Source organism: Furipterus horrens, unplaced genomic scaffold (genome assembly GCF_987537825.1).
Source record: "Furipterus horrens unplaced genomic scaffold, mFurHor1.1.pri manual_scaffold_1, whole genome shotgun sequence".
Lineage (NCBI taxonomy): Eukaryota > Metazoa > Chordata > Mammalia > Chiroptera > Furipteridae > Furipterus > Furipterus horrens.
Window position 1 is genome coordinate 119,796,826 of NW_028327171.1, and position 17,144 is coordinate 119,813,969.

The 17,144-nt window shown below is 41.8% G+C and overlaps 1 protein-coding gene and 1 pseudogene across 19 annotated transcripts in view; one reads left to right on the plus strand and one right to left on the minus strand.

The window, feature by feature from the left end:
* Positions 1–15,011: 15,011 nt before the first annotated feature.
* CLASP1 (cytoplasmic linker associated protein 1) overlaps positions 15,012–17,144 on the plus strand; it is a 336,932-nt gene continuing 334,799 nt past the window's right edge. For 18 of the 19 annotated variants that reach the window (XM_090279145.1, XM_090279172.1, XM_090279157.1 and 15 more), the window contains exon 1: positions 15,497–15,603. The gene's annotated coding sequence lies outside the window, so the exon portion shown is untranslated. Of the gene's footprint in view, positions 15,081–15,496; positions 15,604–17,144 lie in introns of those variants that run through there. The other variant, XM_090279150.1, reaches the window with a different exon arrangement.
* Positions 15,123–17,144, minus strand: part of LOC150021834 (beta-1,3-glucosyltransferase-like) — a 38,306-nt pseudogene continuing 36,284 nt past the window's right edge.

Below are 17,144 nucleotides of genomic sequence, written 5' to 3' on the forward strand. Positions count from 1 at the left end.
ATTTTGGCTGGAAGCCTAGAATTATTGTTTAATTTTTTTGGTGAGAGTGGGATTGAGGTTAAATTTATAAAAAGGAATTTTAAGTTTTAGAAATACTGATATTTATAAATGGAATAATTAAAAAAAAAGTTCCTGACCTTGATGTATCATCCCACTTCAATGCCATCTACTTTTTAAAAAACTTGAATTACTTTTTATTTTTCAATTACAGATTACATGCATTATTACATGAGTTTCAAGAGTGTAAGCCAGGGATTAGACATTATATGACTTACTAAGTGACCATCCTGCTAAATCTTATCTTGATCTCACACCATACATAGTTATTAGGATATTCTTGACTATATTCCTTATGACTATTCTGTAATGACCAATTTGTACTTTTTAATCCCCTCACCTTTTTTATCCACCCTCCAACCCCCATTTCCACCTGGCAACTGTGAAAATGTTCTCTGTGTCTATGTCACTGTTTCTGTTCTGCTTATTTTGTCTTTTTAGATTCAATTATTGATAAATGTGTTTATTGTCATTTTTATCATTCATATATTTTATCTTTTTTCCTCTATTCCTTAGAGAAGACACTTTAACATTTTATAAAATACTGGTTTGATGGTGATAAACTCCTTTAGCTTTTTCTTGTCTGGGAAGCTCTTTAAAAAAAAAAAAAAAAGATTTTCGACATGGGCTACAGCCAAAAGAGGGTGAAGTGAACTAGTGGAGCTTTGAAAAACTTTTGGCACTGGTTCTGGTGAAAGAGCTAGGGGAGCAGCAGACCAGATCCCAGGGAAGATTCAACCCCAGTGCCACAGGAGCAATCTCATGAGCAGACTACTCCCTCCAAAGGCATCAGCCAGAGGCAGCTCAACAACCATCAGAAGTGGGCAGAGTGACTCTCAGGCAGCTAATTTAAGGGAAGGACACACCAAAGAGCAACACAACAATGACCAAAACCAAAATGCTCCTAGAGAGTCCAAATAAAGGACATCCCAAGAGCATTAAGTTAACTCTTTGAGTGCCAACGTCGCTGTGAGTGACGCTGACAAATTTTCTCAAAAGTGCCAGCGTCGCTCCCTGCGACTCTTTTTTCGATGGTTATAAATGTAAATAACAATGGAGTAATTCGTATTTTATGTTTTGTTCTCTGCCTTTTTTTTTCTTTCTTTTTTTACCTTAGGTTATATATTGATAAAATTTTTTCTCACATTGGTCCAAATTTCGAACTATGCATGGCACCCAAAGGGTTAAGGAAAGCAAGGAGTTTGCACCACTGAATCACACAAGATTTCTACCACAGAAGGTCACACTACAAAGGCCAAAAATAAAAGGAAATCAGGAGATCAAAGATGGTGGAGGAGTGAGGGGAGTCTGCTCTCGCTAGCTCCTGAGAACTGTCTGTAGTTTATGTTAATTGTGGACAGAGCACCTCAGTTAACACCTGGATACTGGCAGGAGTGGAGCCTTGGTGCTGCTGGCTCAGAGAAGACCATCTGGGAGTGACCTGTCTGGTGAGGATAATGGAGGAGAAAGGGGACAGATGGGATTTCTGGCTGGCTTTATTCCCGAGCTGTGACTGGTAGTGGGCAAAGATTTTTTAGTGACCCTAAGTTTATCTTGAGAAGAGTCAGGGGTGGACAGTGAGGGTCTGCCCACTGGTAGAGTCAGGAGTGGGCCAGGTGGTATCTGGCTCTGAGAGGCAAGGAACAGTGTATTTTGTGTGTGTGTGTGGGGGGGGGGTTTCCTTGTTCTTTTGATTGTTTTTTGTGGACCAGGGTGGAAGGGCAAGGGGTGGGGCAAGATTCTTGAGGAACGTAGGTACAGAAGCACACTTGCCCATTCCCCAACCTTCCCCCGAGGTCGAATGCGCACAAGGACGAGCCCCAGTCCGCCTGTCCAAGCATGCAACCAAACCCCCAGCCGGTGCGCAGTGGCGCTAGCAGCCCCGCTTGCCCCAGGGCACTACCAGTCTGCCCACTGCTGGGTCTCTGTGGGTGCACAGAACAACCCACGACCCATCTGTTCTGGTGCACTATTGGTCAGCCCACCCCTGGCCTGTGAGAGGGAGCACTTGCCACTGGCTGAGGCCAAAGGAGGGTGAAGTGAACTAGAGGCACTTTATAAAAGTTTTGGGCGCTGGCTCTGGAGAAAGAGCTAGGAGAACAGCGGACTAGATCCCAGTGCAGAATCATCCCCAGTGCTATGGGAGAAATCTCTTAAGCAGACTATTCCCCTCAAAGAGGCATCAGCTGGAGGCATCAGCTCAACAACTGAACACAAGAAGGTCACACCACAAAGGCAGGAAATAAAAGCAGTTCAATCTAAAAACATAAACAACAAGAAGAGCCACCCAAAATAGGGAGAAGGAGAAATAACACCCCAACAAAACGAAAGCAGGAATTCCCAGAAGGAAGGATAGCTGAAATACAGGCAAGCAAACCATCAGACATGTAATTCAAAACAATGGTAACGAGAAACCTCAGTGAACTCAACAAACTCAGAGAAAACTACAACAAACACCGGGGGAACTACAAAGAACTCTAGGGAAGCTACAAGGAACTTACTGAGAACTGCACCAGCATGAAAAAGGACATAGAAACTATCAACAAGAACCAGGAAGAAATGAAGAATACAATTTCTGAACTGAAGAACACAGTAGAAGCAATCAAAAGCAGGCTAAATGAAGCAGAAGACTGGATCAGTGAGCTAGAGGAAAACGTAGAAAAAAATTCCCAGATATTGCAACAAAATGAAAAAAGGCTGATAAAGAATAAAGAAGGTTTAAGAGAGCTTCAGGACAATTTGAAATGCAACAATATCCATATCATAGGGATACCAGAAGGAGAAGAGGAGCAAGGGATAGAAAACCTGATTGAAAAATTAATGACAGAAAAGTTCCCAAACATGAGGAAAGAAAAAGTCTCACAAGTACAGAAAACAAAAAGGGTCCCAATGAAGATGAATCCAAAGAGACCCACTCCAACGCACATCATAATTAAAATTGCAACATTCAGAGACAAAGAGAGAATCCTAAAGACAGCAAGAGAAAAACAGCAAATAACAAACAAGGGAGTTCCGATAATGCTATTAGCTGATTACTCTGCAGAAACACTATAAGCCAGAAGGGAATGGCAAAAAATATTTAAAGTGATGAAAAACAAAGGCCTACAACAAAGACTACTCTACCCAGCAAGACTCTCTTTCAAAATGGAAGGTGAAATAAGGAGTTTCCCAGACACAGGAAGATTAACAGAATACATCTCCATAAAACCATCATTACAAGATATGATAAAGGAAATGCTTTAAAAAAAATAAAAAAAGAGAGAGAGGGAGAGGGAGAGGAACACAGGTACAACGGGAAATAAATAAATACCTGTCAATAATAACCTTAAATGTAAATGAATTAAATGCTCCAAAGACATAGGATAGTGGAATGGATATGAAATCATGACCCACATATATGCTGTCTACAAAAGACACACCTTAAAACAAAAGATATACACAAACTGAAAGTGAAGGGATGAAAAAAAGTATTCCAAGCAAATGGACATGAAAAAAAAGCTGGGGTAGCAATACTTATATTAGTCAAAACAGATTTCACAGCAAAGGACATAAAAAGAGACAAAGAAGGACATTTCATAACACTTAAAGAAACAACTCATCATGAAGATATAACCCTGGTAAACATACATGCACCCAACATAAGAGCACCCAAATATATAAGGAAAATCTTGGAAGACTACAAGAAGGATATCAACAGCAACACACTCATAGTAGGGGACTTTAATACCCTATTGTCAACGATGCACAGAACTTTGAAGCAGGATAACACCAAGGATATTGAGACATTGAACAACACTCTAGATCAAATAAACTTAATTGATATTTATAGAAGTTTTCACCCCAAAGAAGCAAAATATACATTCTTTTCAAGTGCACATGGAACATTCTCAAAGGTAGACTACATGGTAGGACACAAAACAAGCCTCACAAATTCAAGAAAATGAAATTATATCAAGCATCTTCTCAGATCACAATACCTTGAAACTGAAAATCAACCTCAAGGAAAAAACTCAAATATATTCAAAATCTGGAGAATGCATAACATGTGGGTTAACAATGACATCAAGAAAGAAATCAAAAAGTTTCTGGAAACAAATGATAACAAACTGCCCAAAACCTATGGGATGCAGCAAAAGCAGTCCTGAGAGGAAAGTTTATAGCAATACTGGCCTCCCTAAAAAGGATAGAGGAATGCCAAGTAGAAAACCTAACCTTACAGATACAAGAACTAGAAGAACAACAAACAAAGCCCAGAGCGAGTAGGAGGAAGGAAATCATCAAGAGCAGAGCAGAATTAAATGACAGAGACTAAATAAACAATTCAAAAGATCAATAAAACTAGGAACTGATTCTTTGAAAAGATAAACAAAATCAAGAAGCCTTTAGCCAGGCCTGTGGTATCAAATCTGATATATATTCCAAACTTTGTTTGTTCTTACATGACTGCATGTTTTACAGTAAAGAGAAAACAATATTTGTTATTTCATAAGATTTTATATTGCTATTATATATCTATTTGGTATGATAAACCAGCCCAGTACATTTTTTAAATATGAAAAAAAAAGAAAAAAAGAAAAAAGAGAGAGGAATCGAATAAACAAAATCAGAAATGAAAGAGGAGATATCACAACCAATAAAACAGGAATACAAAGGACTGTATGGCAAGAAACTTCACAACCTAGATGAAATGAACAAATTTCTAAAAACATATAATCTTCAAAAACTGAACCAAGAAGAAGCAGAATGCCTAAAAAGACCAATAACAAAGAGTGAAATTGAAGCAGTAATCAAAAAACTCACAGCACACAAAAGCCCTGGACTGGATGGCTTCACAGGTGAATTTTACAAAACATTTTGGGAAAAACTAACTCCTATCCTTCTCAAACTACTCCAAAAAGTCCAAGAACAGGGAGGACTGCAAACTCTTTCTATGAAGCCAGTATTACCCTAATTTCAAAACTAGGTCAAGATACAACAAAGAAAGAAAACTACAGGCCAATATCGCTGAGGAACATAGATGCTAAAATCCTCAACAAAATATTTGCTAACTGGATCCAGCAACACATTAAAAAGATCATACACCACGATCAAGTGGAATTCATCCCAGGGATGCAAGGATGGTTAAATATTCGCAAATCAATAAATGTAATATACCACATAAACAAAATGAAAGACAAAAACCACATGATCCTATCAATAGATGCTGAAAAAGCATTTGTAAAGTACAACACCCATTTCTGATGAAAACATTTAGCAAAATGGGAATAGAGGGAGCACACCTCAACATAATAAAGGCCATATATGAGAAATCTGAATCCAGTATGATACTCAATGGACAAAAAGTGAAAGCATCCCCTCTGAGATCAGGAACAAGACAAGGATGTCTGCTCTTTCCACTCCTATTCAACATAGTCTTGGAAGTTCTAGCCACAGCAATCAAAAAGAAAGAGAAATAAAAGGCATTAAAATTGGGAAAGAGAAAGTAAAACTGTCGTTATTTGCAGATGACATGATAGTGTACATAGAAAACCCTATAGACTCCATGAGAAAACTACTTGACCTAATAAGCAAATTTGGCAAAATAGCAGGGTGCAAAGTCAATATTCAGAAATAGAAGACATTTCTGTACACCAACAATAAAAAAATCAGAGATAGAAACTAGAAAAAAATCCCATTTACTATAAGTAAAATAAAGTACCTAGGAATAAACTTAACCAAAGAGATAAAAGGCCTGTACTCGGAAAACTATGTAACACTGAAGAAAGAAATTAAGAAAGATACAAATAAACGGAAGCATATACCATGTTCATGGATGGAAAGAATGAACATCATTAAAATGTCCATACTACCCAAAGCAACTTATAGATTTAATGCAATCCCTATTAAAATAGCAGTGACATTTCACAGGCCTAGAACAAATACTTCAAAAATTTATATGGAACCAAAAAAGGCCCTGAAATGCCACAACAATCTTGAGACGGAAGAACACGGTAGGAGGAATCACAACACCTGATATCAAACTATACTACAAAACCACTGTAATCAAAACAGCCTGGTACTGGCATAAGAACAGACATATAGATCAATGGAACAGAATAGAGAACCCAGAAATAAACCCAGGTCTATATGGACAACTAATATTCGACAAAAGGGGAAGAACATAAAATGGAGTGAGAAGAGCCTCTTCAACAAATGGTGCAGGGAGAAATAGACAGGGAGGTGCAAAAGAAATGAAACTAGACCACCAACTTACACCACACACCAGAATAAACTCAAGATGGATCAAAGACATGTAAGCCATGACAGCATAAAAGTCCTAGAGGAAAACATAGGCAGCTAAATTTCAGATATCCCATGTAGCAATATTTTCACTGATATATCTCCTAAGGCAAGGGAAATAAAGGAAAGAATAATAAATGGGATTACATCAAACTAAAGAGTTTCTGCTCGGCAAAAGAAAACATAAGCAAGATGAAAAGGGAATTAATCATATGGAAAAACATATTTTCCTATGATACCTCAGACAAGGGATTGATCTCCAAAATCCATAAAGAATTTACACGTCTCAACACCAAGAAGACAGACAATCCAATTAGAAAATGGGCAAAGGATCAGAACAAACACTTCTCCAAGGAGGACATACAGATGGCCCATAGGCATATGAAAGAATGCTCAACATCACTAGCCATCAGAGAGATGCAGATGAAAACCACAATGAGATACCACCTCACATCAGTCAAAATGGCCATCATAAGCAAATAAACAACAAGTGCTGGCGAGGAAGGGGAGAAAAGGGAACCCTAGTGCACTGTTGGTGGGAATGCAGACTGGTGTAGCCACTATGGAAAACAGTATGGAATTTCCTTGAAAGACTAAAAATGGAGCTTTCTTTTGATCCGCTGATTCCATTGCTAGGATTATACCTGAAGAACCCTGGAACTCCAATTCAAAAGAACTTATGTGATCCTATGTTCAGAGCAGCGCTATTTACAATAGCCAAGTGCTGGAAACAGCCTAAGTTCCCATCTGTAGATGAGTGGATCAAAAAACGGTGGTACATTTACCCAGTGGAATACTATGCAGCAGAAAGAAAAAAGGAACTCCTACCACTTGCGATAACTTGGATGGAACTAGATAGAATTATGCTTAGCAAAATAAGCCAGGAGATGAAAGAAAAATACCATATGATATCACCTAATACAGGAAACTAATGAACAACACAAACAAATGAGCAAAATTAAACCAGAGGCATGTAAACAAGAAACATACTAACAATTATCGGGGCAGGGGGGAGAGTGGAGGCAGAGAAGGGGGTAAATTGGGGAAATGTTTAGTAAAGGAACTAGTGTAAGTAACCCACTGATATGTACAACGAGGTGGGGACTGACTGTGGGAGAAGGGGTGGGCTTGGTAGGGGGGTAGCTATGGGGGAAATATTGGGACAACTGTAATATAAAAACAATAAATAAATCAAAAAAATTTTTAAAAAGAAAATCATTAAAAATTGAAAGCAAGATAAAGAGCTTCCAAGACCAAAAATAAATAAATAAAAAGCAAAAGGAGTTCATAAAAAAAGATTTTATTTTTTATTTTTAGAGAGAGCAGAAAGGAGGGAGTGAGGGAGAGAAACATGAATGTGTGGTTGCCTCACACATGCACCAACTGGGGACCTGGCTTGTATCCCAGGCTCCCTGAATCAGAATCAAACTGGTGACCCTTTGGTTCTCGGGCCAGCACTCAGTCCACTGAGCCACACCACTCAGGGCTGGGAAAGCTCTTTATATGTCCTTTGAGTCTAAATGATAGCTTTGCTGGATAGAGTAATCTCAGCTTTAAATCCTTGCTTTTTATCACATTGAATATTTCTTGCCAATCCCTTCTGGCCTGCAAAATTTCTGTTGAGATACCAGCTTACAGTCCCTTGTAGGAAACTGCTTTTCTTTTGCTGCTTTTAAGATTCTCTCTTTGACTTTAACCTTTTGCCTTTTAATTATGATGAGTCTTAGTGTGGGTCTCTTTTAATTCATCTTGTTTGGGACTCTGCATTTCCTGGGCTTGCATGTCTAATTCCTTCACCAGGTTAGGGAAGTTTTCCATCATTATTTTTTCAAGTAGGTTTTCAGTTTCTTACTCTCTTCTCCTTCCAGCAAACCCATAATGCAAATGTTGGTACACTTGAAGTTCTCTCAGTCTCATTATGCTAGCCTCATATTCTGGGGATTCTTTCTTCTTTTGCTGTTCCGATAATTTTTTTCTTCTTTATATTCCAGGTTGCTGATTTGATTCTTAGCTTCATGTATTGTGCTGTTGATTCCCTCTAAATTATGTATTCTTCATTTCATTTAGTGTAGCCTTCATTTCTGACTGGTTCTTTTTTATGGTTTCCATGTCCTTTTTTATACTGTTGAAGTTCTCACTAAGATCATTAAGCATCCTTATAACCAGTGTTTTAAATTCTGCATCTAGTAGATTGCTCGTCATCCTTTCGTTTAGTTCTTTTTCTGGAGTTTTGTTCTGTTCTTTCATTTGGGCCCTGTTTCTCTGTCTCCCATTTTTTCAGCCTACCTGTATTTCCTTCTATGTATTAGTTATAGCTGTTATGTCTCCTGGGTTTGATAGAGTGGCCTAATGTAGTGGTTGTTCAATAGGGTCCAGTGGCACAGCCTCCCAGATCATCCAAGCAGGACATTCCAGGTATGCCCCACCCGAATGTGGGGTGTGTACACTCACCTGTTGTAGTTGAACCTTGATTGTTGTTGGCAAGCCAAAGGGAGGGATTTACCCTCAGGCTAACTGGCTGTAAGGACTGGTTGCCACCACTGATCACCATGATCAGTTGTGCAGGTGCCCACTCCACACAACAGAAGTTACTTCAGCAGGGCTCTGGTGTTCTCTGAGTCCACCCCTCAACTGCATTGCTTTTAGAGGTGGTTCAGTGATGCTTTGATGTGGTCTAAAGCTGTCAACTGCTTGCGCTAGCTCTGGGGACTCCAAGGAGATGCAGGCCTAGGTCAGCTATTTCCTATGTTGTTTCAGTGCCACCCGGCATGTGCTGCAAAGCTGTCTGCAGAGGCTACTTGTGTTGGGCTTGGAGGTGCCTAGATGAGGCCAATCTGTGAATCGAGGCTTGTTGCTTATAGTGACAGGCCTGGGACCACTTATCAAGAGGGACTAAGCAAGCTGAGGCCAGGTGCTGCTTGTTTAAAAGATTTTAGAAAAGTCTTAAGTATGAGCCAGAACAGGTCATTCATATGGAAAGCCATTGGAAAGAGCTTGTTTGGACTCTCAGGTTGGCTGGGCTGGGGGGTCTCAGAGAACCATCAGCGACAAAGTCTGATGGAATCTCAGGTATGGCACCTTCCCCTACACCCCCCACCCTTTGCTGGCTCTTTTGGGGTGGTGGGTCTCAGAATGTTGCCTCTCTCCCCACAGCTGTCTTCCTGATGCCAGACAATTCAGTTCCTCCCTATAAGTTCCTGTTGCCTTTGGAGCTGCAGCCCTGGCATTGGAGCTCAGACGGAGTCCTAATAATTTTGTGTGCAGGCTCTTTAAGAGGATCTGCCTGTGACTCCAGCAGTCTACCATCTCACTCAGCCACAATCCCTGCTGATTTTTATAGCCAGAAGTTATGGGGACTTGTCTTTCTGGCACTAGAACACTGGGCTGGGGCAGGGCACTGGTGTGGGGCTGAGACACCTTACTCCTCATGAGGTACCTCTGCAGATCGAGATATCCCTCCCTAGTTTTTATCCGGCCCATGAGATGGGACCAGGTCATTCCACATCTCTGCCCTTCCTACCAGTCTGGATGTGGCTGCTTCTTTAAATGGCTAGTTGTAAGACCCATTCAACTAAATTTCAGGTGGTTCTGGATGATTGATGTTCTGTAGTTTAGTTGTAATTTTGATGTGATTGTAGGAGGATGTGAGTACCACATTTACCTTTGCTGCCATCTGAACCCCAATTCAATGCCCCACCACTCTTAAAACTAATTTCTCTTGCAAATTACCTATCTTTTCTCTCTCCAATTCTATTCCTATCATCCTCCTTTGAATCCAATCCAATCAGGCCTTCATCCTCACTACTCCAACATTGTAGACAATGGTTGATTGTAGGCCCTTGGCAGTTCACTTGGTTGCTCTTTCTGATTTCCTTTCCTGGTTTCCTATTTCAGTGGCTGCTCTTTCTACTTCCTTTGGTTTCATTATCATTTCAATCCCTAAATGTATGAGTGCTTGAGATCCTTAATTAAAAAAAATTGTATATACTGCATATCTAGATGAAATCATGGTTTTAAATACTCTATACATGCTGATGCCTTCCAAATCTACATATCCAGCCTTGGACTTAACACCTCCAAAATTAATCTCTTCCCATTTTTTCTCATTTCAGTAAATGTCAACTCCGTTCTTCAAAGGGCTCAGGTCAAAATCTTGGAGTCCATCTAACTCTCCTTTTACTCACACCCTATATCGATTAATTAATCAAATCCCATGTCCCAACTTACCTGGGTATATTCAGATACCCCACCTCTCCACTGCTTGCACTTTACCGAAGCTACGCACAATTTCCTCTCACTTGGAGGACTGCAGCAAACACCTAAGCTGTGCTCTCTTGCTCCCCTACCATCTATTCTCAAAACAGAAGCTGAAGTGATTCTTTAAAAATAGAAGTCAAATCTCCTCTGCTGAAAATCTTCCAATGTCTTCCCCTCTTACTAAGTCCTCGCAATGCCCTAAATTCCTACACAATTTGGCATCCTGTTACCTATAGCCTCCTTTCCTAGTTTCCTCCTCCCATATTCTGCTTCTGCCACCCTGGCCTCTTTTCTGTTCTTAGAATGTAGCAGACATTCTCTTGCCTCAGAATAATTTATGCACTTTCCATCTGGAATGCTCTTCTTCCAGATAAAGAACATTCCTTGTTCCCTTGCTTTCTTCAGATCTTTCCTAAGTTTTCTTCTCTGTGAGTCTCCTGCTCCCCTTGTCATAATTAAAACAGAACTCTCTTCCCTCAGTACTCACCTTTCTCCCCTCACTGCTTCATTTTTTCCACAATGCTTATCTTACCTGGTGTAGTATATATTTTATTACTTTTCTATCTCCTGTGAAAACAGGGATTTTTTCCTTTTTTGTTAAGTGTTTGGTACACAGTTGGTACACAATAGTTTTGAGTGTATGAATGTTGTTTATAATGCACTTATGTCCTCTCTTTCATTGTGCAAATAGCATGAGCTTCATGAGAATTTGGGCATGTATTCCTGAGGAAGATGAGACTAATTGAATAGAGACATTGTCCACTCACTAAGACTATGGTATATATCTTTGTAAGATAGCCAAAACCAGAGTGGGAATTCTAGAGGTTCAGATTTCAGTGGCAGTCTTGGCATCAATCAGCCATACGACATTGGGCAATTCATTTTTCCTTTCTGGCCCTCAATTTTCTCACTTGCTAAAAGAAGATTATTGCTTTAAGTGAATTCACAAGATGTTTGAGAATATAAAATGAAAGATGAAGTATTAAGCACACAGTGGTTTATTAATTTTTCTATTACCTCCAAAGATATACTTACCTGGAAGCTTATATTTTCTAGACTATAAACATACCTGGAGTCAAACCCCAGTGTTCTTTTAGGGATCTTAGAAGATGCAGTTTTGCTGTGTTAAGCTCTTAAACATTTCAGTAATTTGACAGGGAAAACTCTTGATGTCAGCCTCTTCTTCTGAGAAAATTCACTCCTGACATTTGAAACACTTTCTTTCAATATTCTTGTCCAAACCAGTGAATAGTCAGTGCCCATGAGTGCTGGGCTCCCACAGTTTTATTTCATAATTACTTGTGTTTGTGGTTGGTGGGTCTCCTCTCAGGCCATCTCTAACCCCAAACCTTGATTTTTGCATCTATAAAAAAAATGTGGTGAATAACAGTTGCCTCATGTTTATCTTGATGAATTCAACGATATACTAATAATTTATCTAAAGTAGCAGTCAATGCCTGGCTTATCTTAAAGGCTCCATAAATGCTTTATTAAGCTTTCACTGTCAGCACCATTTTCTAAAACAGTTCTTTCTCCAAGGGGAAGATCTGACATAGTATGGATTTATCCACTTGGTTTCAAAATCTTCCCCATCCTATTCAAAGCAAGGTCTCAAACAGATATTTGCATGGCCATGTTCATGGTAGCATTACTCACAATAGTCAGAAGGTGTAAGTAACCCAAGTGTCCATCATGGTATATACACACAATGAAATATTATTCAGCCTTAAAAGGGGAATTCTGACACTGCCACAATATAAATGAACATCGAAGACGTTATGTCAGGTGACATGATGCAGTCACAATAAAACAAATATGTCTGTGATTCCATTTACATGAGGCACCTTAGTAGTCAAACTTATACAAAGAGTAGAATGGCAGTTTCTGCGAACAGGAGGAAAGGGGGAATAGGTAAAGAGGAAGAGTTAATGGCGATGCTGCATGGCATTGCAAATGTCCTTAACTCTACTGTAGTTAAAAATGGTTAAAATGGTACATTTTATGTTGTTTATTTACAATTAAAATTAAAAAAAAAAATTCCCCATCCCAATCATCAAACCTTACTTTCCACTCATTATATTGGGTTGGCAAAAAAGTACACTGAGTTTTTCTGTAAAATAAGACACATTTTTCATTTTCACCAATAACTTTATTGATTTGGATATTTTGAGTATGTTGACTATCTCCTGCATGGAATAACACTGATTGTTCTCAATTAGTATCTCAATTTGATCACTATCAACTTCAACTGGTCCAGTCAACTATGGAGCATTTTCTGGCAAGAAATCTCCAGCTCAAAACTTCGCAAACCACTTTTGACACATTCCATCAGTCACAGCACCTTCTCTATACTACTGCACAATCTTCTTTTGCATTTCAGTTGTTACCTTTCTTGAAATAATAAAGCATAATATGCCAAAATGTTGTGTTTTTTCCTCTATCTTTAATATTAAAGTGGCTACAGAAAAATTCACCAGTTTTGATGTTTTTTATAAACGCACGCTAATATGACAGCTGTCATAATACAATCAAACAAAATTGTTTCGAATGAAGTTAAAGACAACTAAGTCCTAATACAATTAGGGTGGTTGGTGATGTGGGCTGTGCAATAATTCATGAAGAGAAGAAAGAATAGACAGTAAAGTTTCTATTCACTTTTCAGGAAAGGAGAGGGGCGTGGTGCAGACTGAAACACCAGCATTGAGGGGTGGGGGCTTTGAGCTTTAATTGAATTATAATTGGATTATAAAAGGGGGGGGTTGCTGTTATGAGGTCCCTGGGCTGTTGGGGGTGTTGTAACAGGAGGTTTTGGTTGGTTTTGCATCACAAACTGCAGTTTGTTCCAAATGTTATCTTCTGCCTGTTGCTGTAGGAAGCAGTTAGTCACGTTCTGCTCTTGCTTTCCAGCAATTTCCAGTCCTGGAGACATAAGCTCAGAAGAGTAAATGCGGTAATGTTTAACAAGGCCATAGACCTGCTAGGCAGATGCTGCCACAATAACAAATGGCACTGGCTTTATCCTTTCAGCTACTATAGTCACCTACGGTTAAAAACCAAACTAAGTTTTTGGCTAACTCAATATGTTCATTTTGCTATTCAGTGTGCTTTTTTCATTTTATTCCCAGTGGCACACGCACCCTCCGAGCGTCTGCCCCGTGTTATGTCTTCTCTGGAATGCTTTCATCACCTATCCAATTTCAAAAGGATGCTTGCACCTTCTCCCCAAAGACAACGACCTTTCCTAGATTCCAGTAATCACATCCCCCACATCACTCCTCTTTATAGGGACCACAGTCTTGTCCCTCTCCTGCACCACACAGAGGGGCCTACACAGGGCTTTTTTGTTTTAGCTCACTTTTCCCAACTATAACATTTAAGCCTCTGACTACCGGGGCATTACCCTACCGTTCACCGTTACCGCTATCCCAAAACATACACAATTCACCAGCGCGGAGCTGCGGCGCACAAGAGCTACCAGTGAAAACTCAATGCACTAGAGACGCCTAGATGAAGGGAAGCCAGCTCATACTCTAAAAGTTATTTCCAGGAGAGAGTGGGTAATCGCACACAAAGCTTACAATGTCAACTTACTGGCGAGCGCAGTGTCTTTAGGCAAAAATGTGGGTCCTTTAGCATCCTTAAACGCAGCCTGACAACTTGGCATCTGAAACTTTCCCACATAATATCATCGAGTTATTCGAGAGGGAGGTTGCCCTGGCTGGTTTAGCTCAGTGGATTGAGCGTCGGCCTGCGAGCTAAGTGTCGCTGGTTCGATCTTCCAGTCAGGGTACATCAGAGAAGGAAAACTCTGACTCCAAAAAACCTCCGCTGCCTTGCGGCATACCTCTTCAGGGGAAAGGCTAAGGGAGTAAACCCCGACAGAAAATCCGGAGCCGGAGTCCCTAAGGCGGTTTGACGTTGTAGTCAACACCGGCAACTCCTGCGGCGCACCTGAACCCAAGCTGTATCGACTCCGTCTTTCCCTTGGACCCTTCAGCTGCGAAGAGAGGGGGGGGGTCTGCTGCATGGGCAACAGCAGACCCTCCATATTACCCTGCCCAGGCTCTGTAGCTTCAGCGTCATCGCAAGATGTCGATTCAACACGGGAGGAGACAGATACCATGTCACTCCCGAGTCGGACTGCACAGCCATTCTTGGCGGTGCAGATAGACTCTGAAGAAGCTACACCATCGTCTCTCGAGACGGACGGCTGCCGACGACGATTCGAGAGGGAGGGCAGAAGCAGTATTGAGTAGACGCTCAAGTAAGAAAAGCTTGTCCCAAAAGTCTTCGACGATTTCACCGGATAAGCCTGTTCCAAACAACAGCAAAGAACCGTTAAAGAGTCCTTCCGGCGCAAGTGTGCACGCCTACTCTGGAGAGGAAGAGGGAGGCGAGGTACGGGCGCTCGCAGAGCACAATCTTCTTCGTCCCAGTCGCCCTTAACGCGCATGACCCAGAAGGAAACAGGGAACCGTTTCCCGCAGGTATTAGATCCTCGACCAGACGGAATTCCAGTCCGACGGCTTTTATGTTAGTTTCTCCTTAACTCTACTCCTCACAGTGAGGTTTTCGGGTGCCGTACTGCCGGGACGCTTAGGGCCCACCCTACTTGTGTAACCTGAGTTTGTGGCAAGTTCCCAATGGGCCCAGCTGCACCCGAGCCGCCTACGGGTCCCTATCAGGGTCAGCTGGCGTTCTCCGAGACTCAAGCTCCCGGGGCTTAGCGTACGCAGGTCCTGTGCCGCAAGCCGGGCCTGCCCGGGCGTTACGACAAAGAAGCAGCTCCTCTCTGGCCTCAGTTTACACTCTATGGTCCAGCGGGGTCGGTGGAGGTAAGGGGGGGAAATCATAAAAGGGAGCGCACTGCGCAGGCGCTCTCTCTCTCTCTCTCTCTCTCTCTCTCTTTCTTTTTTTAATACCCGTACCAAGCACTTAACCTCATTAGGGCTGAGGAGAAGGTGGCGGCGGTCTGGTGAGGCAGCGGCAACTACGGCGAGCAGCACGGCTGTAAGTACCTGGTCAGGACTAGGAGGTTCAGACCCCAGCGCCCCCAGGCCCTGCCGCTTCCGCCTCGGTGCAGGGCGCCGGGACTGCTGAGGGCGATGTCCAGCGTCGTCTTCAGCCCCTGGATGCACTTTGGGGGGAGGGGGCGGCCCTAGGTGGGAAGCACGGTGAGGACCTGGGTGGGAGGGTTGTTTCTCCAAGGAGGCTGCTTTGCAGAGATGGGGGCCTGGTGGTGGTGGGGGCGGGGGAGGTGCGGCTGTGAGGTCAGCCTTGCATTGTGTGCCCCTTTCTTTTTTTTTGTCCCAGACCCCACCCCTGACTCGAGTCAGTCTGGCGGGGCGGGAGAAGCCTGCGGACCCCGAGTCGCATTTGAGAAGAGTCGAGAGTTGCGAGGGGAGGGGGCACGGGAGAGAACCCCGCTGCAGCTCGTCGGCGAGTGATGGGTGTGGAGGAAGATCCGAGAGGGAAGGGGTGCCGGGGAGGTGCGCCGCGGGGGCTCCCGGCGCAGCCAGACAAAAGCCGAGCTGGCGGCGCGGAGCCGAGCAGCGGGCCGGGCGGGATGCGGAGGGTCTCTTTGGTCTTTGGGGCCGCAGGTAGCTTCTCACGGAAGCTGGGAAAGCGGACAAGTGCTGAGCTAAGCCTTCTGCAGCCTCCTCAACTTGCCGTTTTTGTTCTTTGGTATTGGCAGAGACGCCGTGACGGAGATGAGTGTGTGGTCTTGCACCTTAGCTTGGTTGGGTACAATGGAGCTAATCGAATTTTGCTTTCCATTCTCCCAGCCGCTCGGATGTGTATGGGGTTTTCCAGAGTCTAACTTATTACATAATGTTTTAAAAAATAGTTGTGTTTGTTTCTAAAAATTTAAAAATTAGGTAGAGTCTTAACTCATGTTTTGCTGTATCTGGGTGAGTTTCTCTGTCTTGGGGTTCGTTCATCAGGTATTGACCACTCGTAGAACCTGTGAGCTCTCTAAACATGATACTTTAATTTGTAGATGTGGCAGTGAGATCCTCTACTCCTTTGGGAGGCAGTGATGCAGGAGCGTCAGAAGGGAGAAGTAGTTGCGTGCTGTCCTGTGCCTTGCATCCATGAGGGTGCCACAGTGGGGTATGAATTCTAGCTTTAGAAGTTGTTGTTTTTATTACTATTACTATTACAAGGTTATTATTAGTGACATATACAGAGCACCTGGTATGAGGAATCCTGGACACTGGGCTCGTTTTGCTCGTCAAGGAAGTGGGAAAATAGTAACACTGATGTACACAGACCGTATATAATAGATAACAAAAACACCATTGGCATGTGGCAGAGTTACTCAGTATTATTTATCCTCTCCATTTGCTAAGAAAGATTTGAATTTTGGTGTCCTGTTTGCTTACTCATCTTTATGAAATTGTGTAATTGCACCTTTTTTTAAAAAAAAAAATTGTTAGTCAAATCTCCTTTTCTGTAATTCATTGTTTATCTGTTAACATGTAGTACTGTTTAGATTTTTAAAGTTTTAATTTTTATTGAAGAGTTTTAAGCCATAGCTTTATACAGTA